The following is a 15,845-nucleotide window of genomic DNA, read 5'->3' as shown; positions in this document are numbered from 1 at the left end:
CAGATGGAGGCCCCTTAAGTCATTCTCGTCTGAGACATCACCCCCAAGTCCTTTCAAGTTCACCTTCAACGAGCAGCAGTGACTCTCCAGGAAGGCTCCAGGCTCCTAACTGGATGGACTTCCCTGCCCGCGCCCTGCCTTCAGATCTGCACACACTCCCTTCCCCCTGGAACTAGGGGGAACTAGTTTAGACTCCGTCCCATCATCTGTTACCTGGGAGCCCTCATGGCTGGTGAGGCCAGTCTGTCAATTGATTCCTAAGTGGGAAGTGACCACATCGTCTCCCTGTCTCATATCAGGGCTGCTACTAAAACAAAACAAGCACATGTGCCACAAAGGGTTTTGTGCCCACAGAATAAACTTAGCTGCCACCTACGTGGAAACGTTTATCGGCCTCGCTGAAGCCCACTCATGAATAAATTCTGCAATCAAGATAAAAAGGATTTGCCGCAAAATGTGTTTTCTTTCATTTCTGAGACGGAAGGTGCCATTCCCAAATCTGAATCTGGCACGGTGATGAAACGATGCCACGGGCACCGTGAGCTCCTGGGGGCGGACTTCCTTCCTCCGCATGACCACGCGGACGTGCCTGGTGCTGATCCCAAGTTCAAGTTCAGTGAAAACCAGACACCACCGCACCCACCCTTGACCTGTGTGTACAGATTTTTAAAGTGCGCTTCGCAGGTGGACCCATTTTTACTAAAACTGATTTTGTAAAGACAACGTCTCTCCTTGCCAGTACAAGGTGACACTCCGCCCAGCCTCCTCTCAGTGACCGCTGCCCACTGGCCAAGGGAGTTAAATGTCAAGTGTGTCGGAACATGGACCCAACTGCAATTTTAATGGATACATGAAATGGGCTCATGTCTCTAGGAATGCCCGGTGCTATTCCCGGGGGTGGAGAATCCCTCTCAAACCAAAAAAAGAGAGAGAGACAGGGTTGGGCAGAGATCCCTATTTCCACTTTCAAACCTAGTCATTCAGATTTGGGTTGGGTGGGTGGTATCCAAGTTATATAAAATCTTTCAATCACTTGTGCCAAATGTTCAGACCTAGTGTGTGGGTGTGCTGGGAGTGGTTTGTTTTGAAGGAAGACAGTCTGCGCGCTGCTGGCAGGTTTGGGGCTGGCTGCACTAAACCACCCCGAGGAGTTTGCTAAAAATACAGATGTTCTGGTCCCACCTGGAGCTTCTCCAAGGGGGCTGGGTGGAGCCCCAGGAGACTCACTCCCAGCCAGGGGCGCCCTGGGGATCCCCCTGCTCCAGAGGCCACCCTCCCAAACCAACTGGGCTCCTCTTTGGGGACTACATGAATCACTCATGTGAAAACCACCACGCCCACAGCCAGCCTCTCACACTAAATGCACTGAACTTGCACTGAACTCCTAGGGCGGGGCGGGGTGGGCTGAGGGGACCTCTCTGTGTCCCCAGGAAGACCTCAATCCCAACTCTCCTTTCTAGAGGGATGTAGAGAAACACACTGTGTGGAGCTCGAACACGGCAGAGGCTGGAAGGGGACTTGGCCTCAATTACCTGAACACCCTAGAACATTGCTGTGGCCACTTTCCTGCTACTCTCCAGTAATACTATCAATAATGGTAACAAACAGGCACATCTGAGCATTTTCCCAGCATCCGGGTCTTACTCCCCAGGACCTGCAATCGTGGAGCTAGGCCATCCTGACCCCTGACCCCAGTGTGCCTGCATTCCAGCACCCGCTGCCTCCCAAGGGCATTTTCATGGATTATCTCACTTTCGAAGTGAGATTTAATGGCATGAATTCAGCCCAAAGAAACCGCTGGTCCATGAAATGACCAGCCGCCCTGAAGGGGACAAACGGTCCCTTCCACAGACCCTGGGAGGCCATCTTCCCAAACACCCCCCAGCCCCACCTCCCCACTTCACACTCATGTGAGCCCACTACCAGCACCTGGAGCGGTGGGCCGCAGTGCGGAGCAGTAACAATGCCCAGGGGTTCGCATCTGTACCCAGACTGCTGACCCCTGTGGGCACTTGCCAGTCCCTGCTACAGAATGAATGCCCCAGAAGATATAAGCATCACCCACCTCCAGGGCAACACCCACAGCAAATGGGCCACCCAGTGTGACCTGGGCCAGTCACCAGACCTGTTGCCCAAGTGCCCACCACATGCCAGGATGACACGGGAGCCGCCCAGTGCCCACAGCACTGAGACACACTGACTGTTCCGCTGCCCACAGACAGAGAGGGGGAGGGGTCAGATGCAGTGTCTCTTCCTAAACAAAACCCCCAGGAATGTGGCCAGTTAAGGCCACCTGCACTCCCCTTTATCTGCTCTGTAAACAGGGTGCTGAGCTACCTCCCTAGCAGAGCCCGTGCGTCAAGGGGGCCTGGAGAGGCAGGAGGGCTGGGCCCAACCCGGCCGTCCTCGGGCAAAGGCGGGAGCTCTGAACTGCTCCCGTTCCTTGTTCTCTGGGAAGGGAAAGTAGGTCTGAAATAGAAAGTAAATATTTTACCAGGCATTTCTCGAGTGACCTAATAGAGTAACATTCCACAGTCTAAAACCACCTCCTGCGCGGTTTCAGTTCATTGCTTTGGCCTCAGGAATCCAGGGGCAGAGGGGCTGCCCCCTCCCTGCGATTCCCCATCTCCCACCCCTCACCCTTCTCACTGTGCCTCACCCGTCTACCTGGCTCCACAACTCCTCCGTCCTTTCCCTGCAAAGGATAAAGCCGGATCCTCCGCGAGGGTCCACACCCCGCCTCCCCCCACTGCGGGTGCGGGGATCCTCCGCCCCACACACGCAGGTGAGGGACGCACAGGGAAACCGCCCCACTGGCCACACAGCACCTCCGGGCGAGAGTGGCTGTTACTTGTTTATTTAGTTTGTATTTTTAAAAATTTAACAGACACCTATGACGTGTGGGGCCTATTCTAAGCACTTCCTAAACATTACCTCCTTGAATCCCGCAGCAAGCCCTATTCCTGCCCTCATCCGGGATCAGGGCGGGGAGTCATCTGCGAGGGCTCAGTAAATCCAAAATACAGCCAAACATCTCCTCCCACCCCTTCTTTACCACACTTTCTAGCAGTGTCTGCCCCATCCACGCCACCCCCTGCTGCTGCTGTGTCCGCCTTAAACACTCACTCGAGGGCAGGGCCATCCCTCCTGGGCCGGGCCTCAGCCCTGAGAGGGCAGGCGTGCCCCAAGGCTGAGGTCGGGGGCGGCGGGGATGGCCCAGAGCAAAGCTTCAGGATCCGAGCGTGCAGCCAGACACACCAAGCAGTCACCAGGATGCACAACTCCCAGCTACAAACATGGCCAAAAAGTGGTCCCTGCACTGACCTGCCCCCTTCCCACAAATGACAAAGAACCCGACTCCCTCCAGCCTCTCTCCCTAAAAAACCCCCGCTTGCCCACTGCTACTTAGAAGATGAAAGGAATTGGGGGGGGGGAACCCTTTTAATCTCCTTTGCAGGGAAACATTTTAAAGAACTGGAGTTATATTTGCAATGTGTTTCAAGTGGTTTTGCTGAGCTCCGAGGGGCTAAGCTCTCAGGCCTGGCCGAGACACACAGCAAGACCCGAACTGTTAAGTCACAACCCCGCTCCCCTCCTGCCCTTGGGACACAAGGGACTCAGACAAGGCAAGCTTACAATTACCGCAAAGAGAACTCAAGTCACTCTGAGCTGCTGGCCTTTGTGCACTACGCTTGGAGCACATCTGGCCAGATTAGGAAGGAAAAAAATTACCCACCGTTCAAAGTCCGCCTTAAACACTCAGGAAGGCATCATTACAGACAGAGTTCCAACTTTAATGCTGAAATCTCCTGGCTTTTGTCAGCTGAAGCCACATTCTTAATCCCAGGCTTAGTTGAGAAATGAGAAGAAAGGATGGTGTGTGGGGAAAAAAAACCAACACCACCCCTCAGCCCAGAGAGAAGAGCAGCAGCATCTTGGAGGAACAGGGAGACCGACAGAACCCAGACAAAGGCCAGGGCAAGGGCAACAGGGGCTCGGAAACGGTGGGCTCCCATGGCACCAGGGTGAGCACCCGGGGAACCTATCAGATTGCCCTCAGGTCCTGCTGCAGAGGCTGGGATGCCAAGCTTGGGAGCTTCCTGCAGAGCCAGGGATCCCCCAAATCCGGGACGGGACAGGGATCTCCACCTCCCGCACCGCAGACCCAGATGCACATGAGACCACCCACACCCTGGCCTCCCATCAAGAACCTGCACTCTGTGGCCAGCCAGCCAAGGATGAGAGAATTGTAAGGGAAGTCCAGGAGTTCCTTGCTTAGATGCTTCCAGACCCAGCCACATCCACTTTCCAGACAGATCGGCCCCAGCAAGCGGCTCCCCCCTTCTTAGTCCTGCAGGGACGCAGGTGAGAGGCCTGCAGAGGAAGCTGGCCCAGGGCTATCCTGACCCCACTGCAGCCCACCCTTGCACCACCCTTCTCCCTCGAATGGAGACTGTGGGAAACTGCAGGGGAGCTTCATGCAGAATATAATCGTTACCCGAGCTGGAGGGGAGCCAGCACACGGGGGCGAACATGACTCATTGGTCAAGAGGCACCTCCCAAGCCCTCCCCTCAGCCCTTCAGAAGACCAGGAGGAAGCCGCTGGCCCAGGCAGCATGTACACTGTGTCCCCAACCCCCTCTGGGGCCTCGGGACACCTGCCAAGGGTCCAGGATTTCCCAAGCACCCCTGTGTTTGCAAGCACACACGTGCTCAAGAGAGGAAGAGACTCACTATAGGGCAGGAAGGCAATCTCGTAATTACAGGCAAGCCTGTTTTTCAGGAAAATCTCCACCTCGTGGAGACGTTACCTTGAAGGAAGCCAAGGTCAGTCAGCGAGCTCTGGCATCACCTGCTCTGGGTACCTTTCAGGTGAGTTAATCACCCGGTAGGGCTCCACTCCAGATTTCAGGGCACACCCAACTCTGTGCCCTTCCCTTTCCATTCTGATAGCCTCTTTGAAAAGAAGGCTGTTCCTTTTGTTCTGGAGTACTCATTCAAATTCCTTTCTAAGGCCAAGGCAAACGCAGGGCAGTGACCCGAGGGAGATTTACCTGCCTGAATCAGGTTCCTGGCCAGTTTTTAACAGTGGTACAAACAGATGGTTCCCATCAAGCAAAGTCTTCCCATCTCTTCCCCCGAATCCCACTATGTTGAAAACAGGAACCAATTGATGTCTAATAATACACATCCAGGTGGAAAGGGAGGGAGGGGAGCGTCCCACCCACCTGCAGCCCCTCCCCTCACAACAGGAAGGGGGGGCCTGCTTTGAGAAGACTCCCCAGAGCTCACTAATCCAGACCACAAACTTGGAAATTCCAGTCTATCTACTGCTAACAGGACACCTGGCCACTGAATCCAATTTTACCACAAAAAACCCTAAGCACTGTGAAAGCTATCCACATAATTCCGGGGTGTCGGTATGGGTGTGGGTGCGTAGGGGGGTGGGATGCATCAGAGACAGCAGATGGAGGGCAAGGGAGAAAATGAGATCAGGACAGAGAGGCCTTATCTTGTCTAGTGTGGCAAAGCCATTCCCAAACGTACCCAAGTGCCAGTCCAAAGCCAAAGATCTCTCGAGAAACCAGAGCCAAATGGAGCTGGAACTAGCAAATCTTCAGGCTCCCTTACTTACTGAACCTCCCTGACCTGCAGTTTCTTCATCAGTAAAACAGCGACTTACTTCTACCTGGGGGAGGGTCTGAGGATAAATAGGAGAATGTGGCTGGAGCTACAGCACCGTGCCTGGCCCTCAGGTCCTTCCAGGTGTCTGCTCTTCCCCTGGAAAGTCTGCCATCCAGAGGGACAGAGTATCCCCCCCACCCTCCCAGCCAGCCAGCCACTCAGGCTTCTGATCGGGAGCCATGCAGTTCATTAACCCAGACAGTGTGGTGAATTTAAAACAGGCCTGGTCCAGGAAAACTACCTAGAAATCCCTCCTTAGCAGTAGATGGTGAGGTCCTAACCAAAGAGCCTTAATCAAAGGAGATTAAAACGAGCCAGGCTTCTCACAGCCCGGGTGCCCTGGGAATCAACTCAGGGCCCAGGAAAGAGAACTATTTCTCAGAGGCCCGTCTGAATCCCAGGGACATGCTCGATTCCAGGGACGAGGCAACTCTCACCTCCCAGCTGCTCTCCGGGTGGCCGGAGGAGGGGGGGCCCAGGGCAGGGGCTCCTCCACGGGCAAAGGCCTGGCTCCAATCCCAGCTCTGCCGCTTTGGGGGACAAGGGTGTCAAGGGCAAGTCACTAAGTGCCTCCTTCACCCCACCTGTGAAAATCCAGTGCAACAGACACCAAGTGTCTAGTGAGAGAGTGACATAGGTACCAAGTAAGTAAATGCTCAATAAATGGTATATTGTGACCTTAACAAAAACAAGAAAACTACTTTAAATGGCACGGCGGACACAAAAAAATCCCGCTGCCAAGGAGAAGGGGTGCAGAGTGAGACGGCCCCAGGTCCCCGCGGCCCTACCACGCACCGGTGGGCAACCTCGACTCGCCGGGTCACGGCACTGCCCGGGCGCGAGGCGCTGCGCCCCAGGAGCAGAGGCCGCAGCGGGTCGTGTCCTGATGTAGACGCGAGGCCCGGGGGCCCCCGCAGCGCCCAGCGCAGCCGCTGCCCCATTCACAGGACAGCTCGAGGACCCAGGGGAGGACTGCGGCAGACACTAAGGCCTCGACACAAGCAAGTCCTAGCCATGCGGCCCTTCACAGCTTGTTGCATCTTGACCATCGATCAGTCAGTCAACGAACCTCCGTGCTCACCAGGAAAGGGCTGTGTGGGTGCAGGACACGGACGACGCGCCCCCAGGTTTAGGATGACTGGGGGGGCTCAGGCACGGTACCTGGTTCTGGTACCAGCCTCGGCCGCCGGTTCGGGGTGCTGCGTGGTGGTTTCGGGGCTCCTTCCCCATCCGCGCTCTGGGGATGGGGGCGCGGCGACCCCAAGGGGGGGGTGCAGCCAGAACCGCACACCCAGAGCTGACACCGCACAAACGCCCGTGGGAGGGAGGGAGGGAAAGGAAGGCGACGCGGGGAGGGCGGGGAGGGGGTGGAAACGCAGGGCTTCTGACCACCAGGGTACTTCCCAAGGGTGGGAAGCAGCTCCCGATTTGCAAGTGAAAAGGGGGACAGAGGGAAGGGGCGCTTCCTGTGGAGTCAGAACAGGTGTGGGGGCAGGTACACCCGCCTGCGGGGCTGGGGGGCGGGATCCAGGGTCCGGGCCTCACCTAGAACCCCGAACCCCAGCCGCCCTCCCCGCAGGGCCTGCACCCCGGCTGTCCCCACATGGCCAGACCCCGCCCTGCAGGTGGAGCGCGCCTGGCCCAGCTCTGCCCTCACCCTCGCCCAGGCCCAGGCCCAGCTCTGCCCTCGCCCAGGCCCGGGCCCAGCTCTGCCCGCGCCTGCGCCCTCGCCCAGGCCCAGGCCCAGCTCTGCCCGCACCCTCGCCCCCACCCAGGCCCAGGCCCAGCTCTGCCCTCCCGCAGCCGCAGGGCCCGCAGGAGTCCGGCAGTCGCCTGGCTTCAGGCTGGACAATCGTGGGGGTTCTGCTGGGACCCAAACCCGTGCTGTAGACCGGAGGCCGAGCACAGCCTCTTTACGACTCGGGGCAAGTCCACATTTCTTCCACGCATAAGATGGGAACTGCTCTGTTTACCTGGCCCACAGGAGTGTCATGAAGATTAATAACTGGGACATGTTTTTAAGATCAACATCCTGAGATTTTACTTATAGGCACTTACTTGTGCATACTGATATCTGTACAGAAAACCGGACTCTTTATTAAGCTTGCCCTCCTGGAGTGACTTCCAGCCCATAACCTGTGCGCTCCTGGGACACTAAAGAATCGGGGTAGAAAATGTGGTTCCCCCTTGGCTCCCACACTGTGCCTCCTGCTCCATCCAGTCCCTGAAGGGCAGATGAGCATGGATGGGCCAGAGGTACAGACTCCTGGAGAAGGGACAGGAAAAACTAAAAAATATGTCACCCCCACTGGAAAGAAAACACGGCACCCCACACCCCACTAGTTCATTAGATAGCTGCCCCCAAGTAAGGGGCACCCTCCGGGTCTAGTGTTTGGAAAGCTTTGCCCCACCCCCGCAACCAGTGGTCAGCCAAGCTCAGCCAGTGCCAGTGCCAGGAGCCCACGCAGCCCATCTGGCCTGGCAGCTCCAATGCTAGGCCTCCCTGGTGTCACCAGCACGCTGCCCCTCCCAGCAAAACAAGCCCAGTGACCGGGCGAGGCCGCCCCACTCCAGGATGAACGGTCTCAGCCCCCTCCCTCAGCCATTCCTGGGCTGGGTTTTAGGAGCTCTGGAGGCCCTTCCCGCTCACTGCTGGCACTGGCTGCACTCAAGGTGGGCAGGCCCGGGAGCTGCAACATCCTGCCGCTCTCCATCACCAAACGGGCTTCCCCACCCCTTCCGCAGACCCACCTGGGCCTGAACAAGCAGAGGCTAAACTGTGACTGTTGGCACTTCTGGAGGACAGCACTAAAGACATCCATCAGCAAAACCATAAAGCCCCAGCCAGAGTTCACTCAACAGGAAAGGTGCGCAAACCCTTTCCTGGCCTCTCAACCCTCAAAAGCAAAGAAACCTCACCTGCTGTTCCTCCCTCCCCTCCACACCGGGCAGGTTCAACAGACCACTTACACTCTGCAGGCCTCCACATTAGGGAGGCTTTTTAAGTTGCCACACTGGGGGGGAAATCCCCATTAGGCCAGAAGAGTTGACCTCTACGATCTCGCTCTACGGCTGCTTCCAAAGAAACTTCCCCGGATTCCTGACTCCATAATGAAGTTTTTGTTTGTCCTGGGCTGGGACATATTGCTGGAGGCCAGATTTCAGGCCTTGGCTAGCTGCAAGACCCACACACCATCTCTGTCACATCCTTTCAAAAGGCCCCTGCAAGTTCCTGCCACAACCTAGGCTGGGATGCCAAACAGAAATATGGCCATTATTTCCGATCAATCTTCAAGCCAGTTGGCAGTGTCTTTCGAGTCATAATTAAGGATTTACTTTAATGCAAAAAAACATTTCTGGTAAGAGCGCTTTTGAAGGAAGTAAAAGCAACAACATAGAGAAAGGTGTATTTTTTTTACATTTTACACGTGGGAAAGATTTTAAGAGCCACAGTGATGAAAAGCACTCTTCCTGCCCCTGCCCCCCCCCCCCCCCGGAACTGCTTTGGATTCCTAGAAAACAACCAAAGGTGAGACTGCCAGCCAGGTTGAGGAAACAAGAGCTATTTGGGATTAACATCCTCCAAACACCATCTGACTCGGGGGAAAAAGGAAGGCTCTGTTATTCTCAAAGAAGTTTATGGGGTCGCCATAAACCCCAAAGCATCACTTGTCCCATGAGTAAGAACCCAACTATTTTATCAAAACTTTTGTGAATAATAAACCAATAGGCAGCCATCTGTTAAATTTGAAACAGCTAAACCAGGTCATTTCTACAACACTCACTCGGGGAGGGGAAAGGCGGAGATGCAGATGGAAAGGTCAGCTGGCGCCCGAAGTTCTGACCAAGTGGACCTGGCTGGAGTCGGAACAGGCAGAGGCCCCCAACAGTGGCCCCTGTCTACACTGACTCCGGTTAGGGGAGGGGCTGAAAAGAGAGGGAGCAGGAGGGCCTGTCCCTTTGGCTACAGAGCTGGCTCGTGGGTGCTTTGTGAACGGAGGAAGCTGCCACACACACGAGCGTTTTCAGAAAAAGCAGCAGCTGCGGCCCAAAACACAAAAATCCAACGAACCCTCCTTTTAGCTGCACTTTCCCTAACACTACGAACAGACTACAGACTAAGAAACAACTTTTAGCATGAGGAGTAATAAAAATAAACACACTGCTTCCTGTGACTTAAGATGCCTCCATTTCTGGGAAGTGTTGAATACGAGTTCTTAAAATTGCATTTCAAGGGGGGAAAGTTTGCTTTTTTACACTTTCTTTGAAGGACCCTCCTACCTGCTTTGAGAACCTTTCCTCAGTCCCTCGGCCATCCAGAAAAGACCACCTTCTAAGAAACACTCTGGAGAGGGAGCAGGCCTGGGGCCCGCGTTTTCGTGCCAGGCAAGGACAGCTGAATGACTCTGGTTCCCATCCAGGCTGCAGCTCCTGAAGTTTCTGTGTCCCCAGCGGTCAGAAGAATGAAGGCGAAACTGGCCCTTGGCTCCCATTGTCGACATTCCGCACAAACAATGGCTGGCTCCCTCCAGAGTGTACATTCTGTGTTCATCTGTGAATCCCTTTTTTTGCACCATGTGCAAAGCCCTTCTTTTCACTGGGCTAGTCCTGAACGCCGAAGTGCAGCCATCATCATTTAGGCTTTAAACCTTCGTAATGATAGCTGAAAGCAAACTCCAGATTTCGCCTAAACATTAATTGGTGAAGTCATTAGAGCCACATGGATGGCTTTTGGGTGCTATCCATTAAATCAGGATCAAAAGAAACACTGAATACCTTAAAAATGGTTCTGAAAGTTTTTAGCGATTATTAAATATAATTTTCCAAACCCAGAGATAGGTGGTGTTTTGTGTGTGTGTTTTTTTTTTTAAAAAAAAACCTTTCATAAGTCTTTGATACACATTCCATCAACCATGGGCTTGAATAAAAAATTAACTTCAAAAGATGAGTTGGGGGAGAAGCCCTGCATTTCCCCCTTTCCCACAGTGCTGTAACTGTAGCGGTGTAAATTAGGGCATGCTCACCAGCTGTGCGGGCGAAAACCGATATCTGCCCAGCGCCCAGCCTGAGAGCATATCCATTCCAGCGTTTCCATGTGCCTACAGAAGTTTTCAGTCCAGTTCACACAAGCATTCTTCAGCTGGCAACTCACAGGAAGACGGGGAAATAAGGCCCCGCCACCCCCATGTTCCACTACATGCTGTATCACTTCTGTAAGGACAAGTCCTTCTTTTCAAAGGGTCCGACAAACAGCACTCTGATTTTTTAATTGCTACCAAAATGTGCTCCACCCTGTGTAACAGAACCATCAGCCAGACCCGCGGTAGGGGGCTCACCTGAGTGTGCCCCACCTACCGGATCAATCAATCTCCTGTCCCAGTCGTGCTGTATGAATATATATTTGTGCCCTGTTATCGGAGACAGGGGGACACTCGGGCTGCTGCTCTTCTCTGATATAAGATTATTAACAGAGGGACCCAGGCTGCACTCACATACATTACGGTGACAGCCTTCTATATTGAAATGACAAGAGGTAAAAAATGACAACCGGGGTGGCCATTCTACCGTAGCTGTAAACTCTTTACATCTTTTCCATTTAGGGAAAGCGTTAAGTGCAAAGGGTCTAACTTTGCCTTCAAAAATGATTCATAGTGGAGAGGACCGCTGGCCAATGGCACTCCGGGGCTCCCTCTCAGCGGGGCTCTCCGGCGAGACGTCGGCCCTTTTTGTTTTTAACCTGAGAATCTCAAGGATTTCGAAGGGTGGGAGCCATGCTGAGCTCCCTTCCCTTTCGGATTTTAGGAGCTCCCAGCAAAACAGCCTCTTCAAATCCAGCATGTCGCCTGTTCTGCGCATTTTTTCATATCCTCACCCTTTGTCTACCTTGTGGCTACTCAGATGCCAACAAAGTGGCACACTGGTTTTGTAGTTTTGTTTGTTGTTGTGGCTGTTTCATCCCACTGCTCTTTAGGACGCTGTTCACCAGAGCTGTGAATAGGACTTCTGTTTGGAGTTTTTGAGAGTCAAGAGTAAAGCTATTGATTACTCCCTGGAAGGAGAGTGGAGGGGCTAGTTAATAATTACACAGATAGCAAGTTTTCCTGCTTCGTACTGTGTACACGACCTGATGAACAATGCCAGGGACAGGAACAGGTGTGCCCTGAATATGAAAAGGCCAAAATATGTCACCGGAGTTTTTACCAGCAGTGTTTGTTTTTAAGTGGCCAAACTTTTTTACTTTAACTTTAGAAAGACACTGCAAATATTTCTCCTCTAAGTCAGTGAAATAAGCTGAAACTCATGCTGAGTGAAAAAAATACATTTTAGAGACAAAGAGGTTTTTTAAAAAAAAAAAATCACAGTAAGAAAAGGTAATTCGCCCTGCCCCTCCCCCAGGAGAACACCCATTCAAGGGCCAGTTTCAAAGATCCGATCGAGGTCGTAAATAACGTGGGGCCCTGAGCCAGCGCAATCTGCAGAGCCACCTCGCCCTCCACTCTGCCTCATTAAGGTACAATCAGAAAGGAGGGCGACCACATACCCCTTTAGCCTTAAGGTTCTAAACAAGGAAAAGATTTAAACCTAAAAGCACTCTGTCAGGTTCAAAGCAAGCTCCAAACTCAAGATTTTTAAATTCCCTCTAATAACTACTTTCTACCGGGACAAACTGGGGTCCCCTACCCCTGGGGCACAGAAAACCAATCAGAACCATAAATTCCCTGTGCCTTCAAGCCTCACTCCCTTGCACTCGGCAGAGTGGGGGGAGGGGGTGACCTGACACCAACACTTACACTAAGCCCCTCAATGCTCTACAGAAATATGCTGGCTTATTTCCTTTGTTTGCTCCTGTTATACTTGATCAAGTGTGAACGATTAAACTGGTTTCATTAAAGGCTAGTGCATTCACGACAAACATCAACTTCAATGGCAACTGTAAGCATATTTTGCAAGGAGGGCCTGGTTTTTTTGCTTCAAACCTACCGTCTCATTAACTTTTCTTTGGGGGGCAATAAAAAGGGCACCAGAGGTTTTTACAGGAGACTGTCAGGGCAGCTCAGAGATCTGATGCCAGACAAAAGGATATTTAGTGTTTCCACTCTAGGATGCAGCCCCCGTTACCTACAATAAAGAAAAAAAATATCCTGTTTCACTATGAAAGCTGCTCCGACTCATAGTGTTTAATTAGCATTTTGAACATCACTTTATAATTGCTGTAAGAAGTCCTCTTTGAAATCAAATAAATGACTATAAAAACAAGATCCTTTAAAGTCCCATTACTTCAAAACGTAAAGATTTGTAAAAGAAAACTAAAAAAAATAAAATAAAAAAACCCCAAACAGTGCAATTCTCCAAAGTACAGGAAAACTAATTCTACTTTGAGAACCCAGAGGCAGAACAGCAGTCTCCGGCACGGAACACGAGGCAATTCTTAACATGCCTTTGAACCCGAGAACCTGGCGGGGAAAGGTTCTTTGAAAGACTAAGAGAGTTTGATATATTTCACCAAAGTCAGGAGGCACAGTCCGTGTAAACTAACCAAAATACTGGTCCCTTCCAAATTATCCATGTCAGATAAAAATATCCCAGTCTCTAGAATATCCAACAGAATTGCAAATAAGGCAGTTAGCATTTTAAATTCCCAATGCATATTTATAGAATAGAATTCTCTTGTCTACCCTTCAAGCCACTCACATCTGACTCTCTAAGAACTTAACCCGATCTTCCATCTTTAAAGAAAAATGGGGGGTGGTGGTGGGGGGGATCCAGAAAGATCTGCTTGGCCGGGATGGGGCGAGCGCGCCGGGCATGACGCCGTAGGCCACCGCCGGCGGCCTCCCCGCAGGACGCGGCGCAGGCAGGGTTTCCACGGACACCTCCCCTCCTCCCCGCGCCGCCGAGCACGGGGACCCCGGAGCCAACTGCTGCTCGGGCCGCCTCCGGGAAAGCGACCGGGGGCGCCGCGGGGGGCGGCGGTGAGGTCACCACCCTCGCGCACACGCACACCGGGGCCCGCGACCGTCCGCGGCGGCGGGGAGCGGTGCACGCGCGCGCGTCTCGCCACGACCCGCGGTGGCTGCGCGGGGCTCCCCGGCCCGCGCGGCCTCCCCGCACCGAGGCGCCGGCGGCGTGGGTCGCGGGCGACCGTCCGCCACGCCGCGGGGCCTCCCGCTGGAGAAAGGCCCGGGCGCGCTCGGCTCCCGCGCGCCTCTGCCCAACTTGCCCCGGGCGCCGGGAAGAGCGCGGGGAGAGAAAGAAAGGCGCCTCCCCCGGGCCGCGCGGGTCCGGCCGGGCTGCGGGGCACGAGGGGGAACGGGCGCCCGCGGCGGCCCGGCCGGGTACCCGCAGCCCGCGGCGCGCCCTCGCCACCCCTCCTGCGAAACTTTTTCTTTTCGGTTCGCCCCACCCGAAAAGTGCGGCCCGGGCGGGGGAGGCGGGCGGGCCGGGCGCCCGGCGGCGGCGGGCGAGGAGGAAGTGGTGCCCGCGGGAGCGCGGCCGGGCGGAGGAAATGCCCGGCCGCCGGCCCCCGCCCGCCGCTCGGCCCACCCGGGCCCCCGCCCCGCGGCGACTTTGGCGGGCCGAGCCCTGCGCGGCGGTGCCGGCGGCGGCGGCAGATGTGGCCCGGCTGCCCGGAGGAGCCAACAATGCGGGGCCGGCAAAACAAAAGGGTTCCACTTCTCCTCCTCTCCCGTCCTTCGCTAGCGCTCCCGGGGCGCCGCGCGGGATCCACGGCCGGCAGGGGCCGCTCCCCGGGGGGCCCCTGGCCGCGCGCGCCCCGATTTCCCCGCGGACCCCCGCCCCCGCTCCGCAGGCGCAAGGCCCCGCGCGCTCGGACTCCCGGTCCCGGGGGATCCGGCCATATTGTCCCTGCGGCGCGCCGCGCGCTCGGCCTGGGTCGCGGGCGGTCCCCGTGCGCGCACCCACCGGCCTCGGGGAGCAGGAGCCGGGGGCGCCTGGGAGACGGTCGCCGAGACGCCGCCGCCGCCGCGACCCTCCGGACGCCGCGGCGCTCGGGGTTTCGCGTGTTTTTTCCCCTTAGCCAGTCCTGATGAGAAGGAAGGTGACCGCCTACTTCGCATTCATCAACTCTCATCACAACAACAAGAATCCTGGCGCAAACGGCAGCCAGCGGGCGCGACCGGCGGCGGGGGGCGGCGGGCAGGGACCCCCCAGGCCGGCGCCCACCCCCGGGCGCCCAGCGGGGACACGGGGCCGGGGGCGCGGACCAAAGATGTCCCCGGATGCCGGCTCCGCGTCCTTCGCCCTCCTTCCCCGCCCCGAGTGGTGCAATGAGGCGCGGGCGCGGCGCCCCAGCCCGTCGCCGCAGGTGAGGCGGGGGCGGGGGCGGCCCGAGCCCTCCCCGGGGCCCCGCTTACCTGGTCCCGGGCCGCCGGCGTCCACGCGAAGGGCGCCCACCCGGAGGCGGCGGCGCGGCTCCCGCCCCTCCCACCCCACCCGGCGGCGGTGGCGGTGGCGGCGGCTGTGCGGGGCCCCCCCTCAGCGCGGCATGGCTCTCGGCTCGGTCCTCAGCTCCGCGGGCCGCCGCCGGCTCTTCTGGGCCGCTCCCGGGCCACCTTAAAATGACACACGCACACAGGGACACACACACAAAAACTTAATCTCTCCAGCTCCCGCCCCTCCCCCTCCTCCCGCCCTGCCCACCCCTTCCCTTCCTCCTCCCCCCGAGCCGCGGAGCCTCTTCCTACTTCCCCACCCACCCCACCCCCTTCCTCCGCCCACCGGCTCCCGGTCCTCCCCACCCAGGTCCGGGCTCCGCGCCCGCCCGCCGGCGGGGGCTGCGCGGGGGGTCCCCGGGCGCGCTCGCCCGCGCCGCGCTCACCCCCAGGAGGATGCTAATTCCAACTTGGACCGGGGGCGGGAGCGTCCTGGCCGCGAGCGCCTCCGGCTATCGCTCCTCTTTATTTGTTTTCCGCTCCGGGGAAGGCGAAGGGAGAGAAAGAAAAGGGAAGAAGCCGCGCCGGCCGCGTCTCCGGGGCCGCCGGCCGCTCGGGAGCGAGGCGGGAGGCGAGGTGAGGGTCGCCGCTCGCTCGCTCCTCGCTCCCTTTTTTTGGGGGGGAGGGCAAAGGCGGGGTCTCTTTGCAAACCAATGACACAACCCCACATGGGCCGGCCTCGCCCCCTAGAGCTACTCCGCGCTACAA

The 15,845-nt window shown here is 56.3% G+C and overlaps 1 protein-coding gene across 5 annotated transcripts in view; it reads right to left on the bottom strand.

Annotated features, from left to right (window-relative positions):
* CTBP2 (C-terminal binding protein 2) overlaps nucleotides 1-15,607 on the bottom strand; it is a gene marked incomplete at its 5' end in the record, with an annotated part of 116,979 nt that extends 101,372 nt beyond the window's left edge. For 4 of the 5 annotated variants that reach the window (XM_081157664.1, XM_081157667.1, XM_081157666.1 and 1 more), the window contains 2 exons: nucleotides 15,060-15,257; nucleotides 15,524-15,607. Of the gene's footprint in view, nucleotides 1-14,607; nucleotides 14,781-15,059; nucleotides 15,258-15,523 lie in introns of those variants that run through there. The other variant, XM_081157665.1, reaches the window with a different exon arrangement.
* Between the last annotated feature and the right edge of the window lie 238 nt (nucleotides 15,608-15,845).

The sequence above is a fragment of the Miniopterus schreibersii genome (assembly GCF_964146895.1).
Source record: "Miniopterus schreibersii genome assembly, chromosome: 14".
NCBI classification, from domain to species: Eukaryota; Metazoa; Chordata; class Mammalia; order Chiroptera; family Miniopteridae; genus Miniopterus; species Miniopterus schreibersii.
Note: the sequence above shows the minus strand (reverse complement) of the source record. Positions and strands in the feature narration are given on the sequence as shown.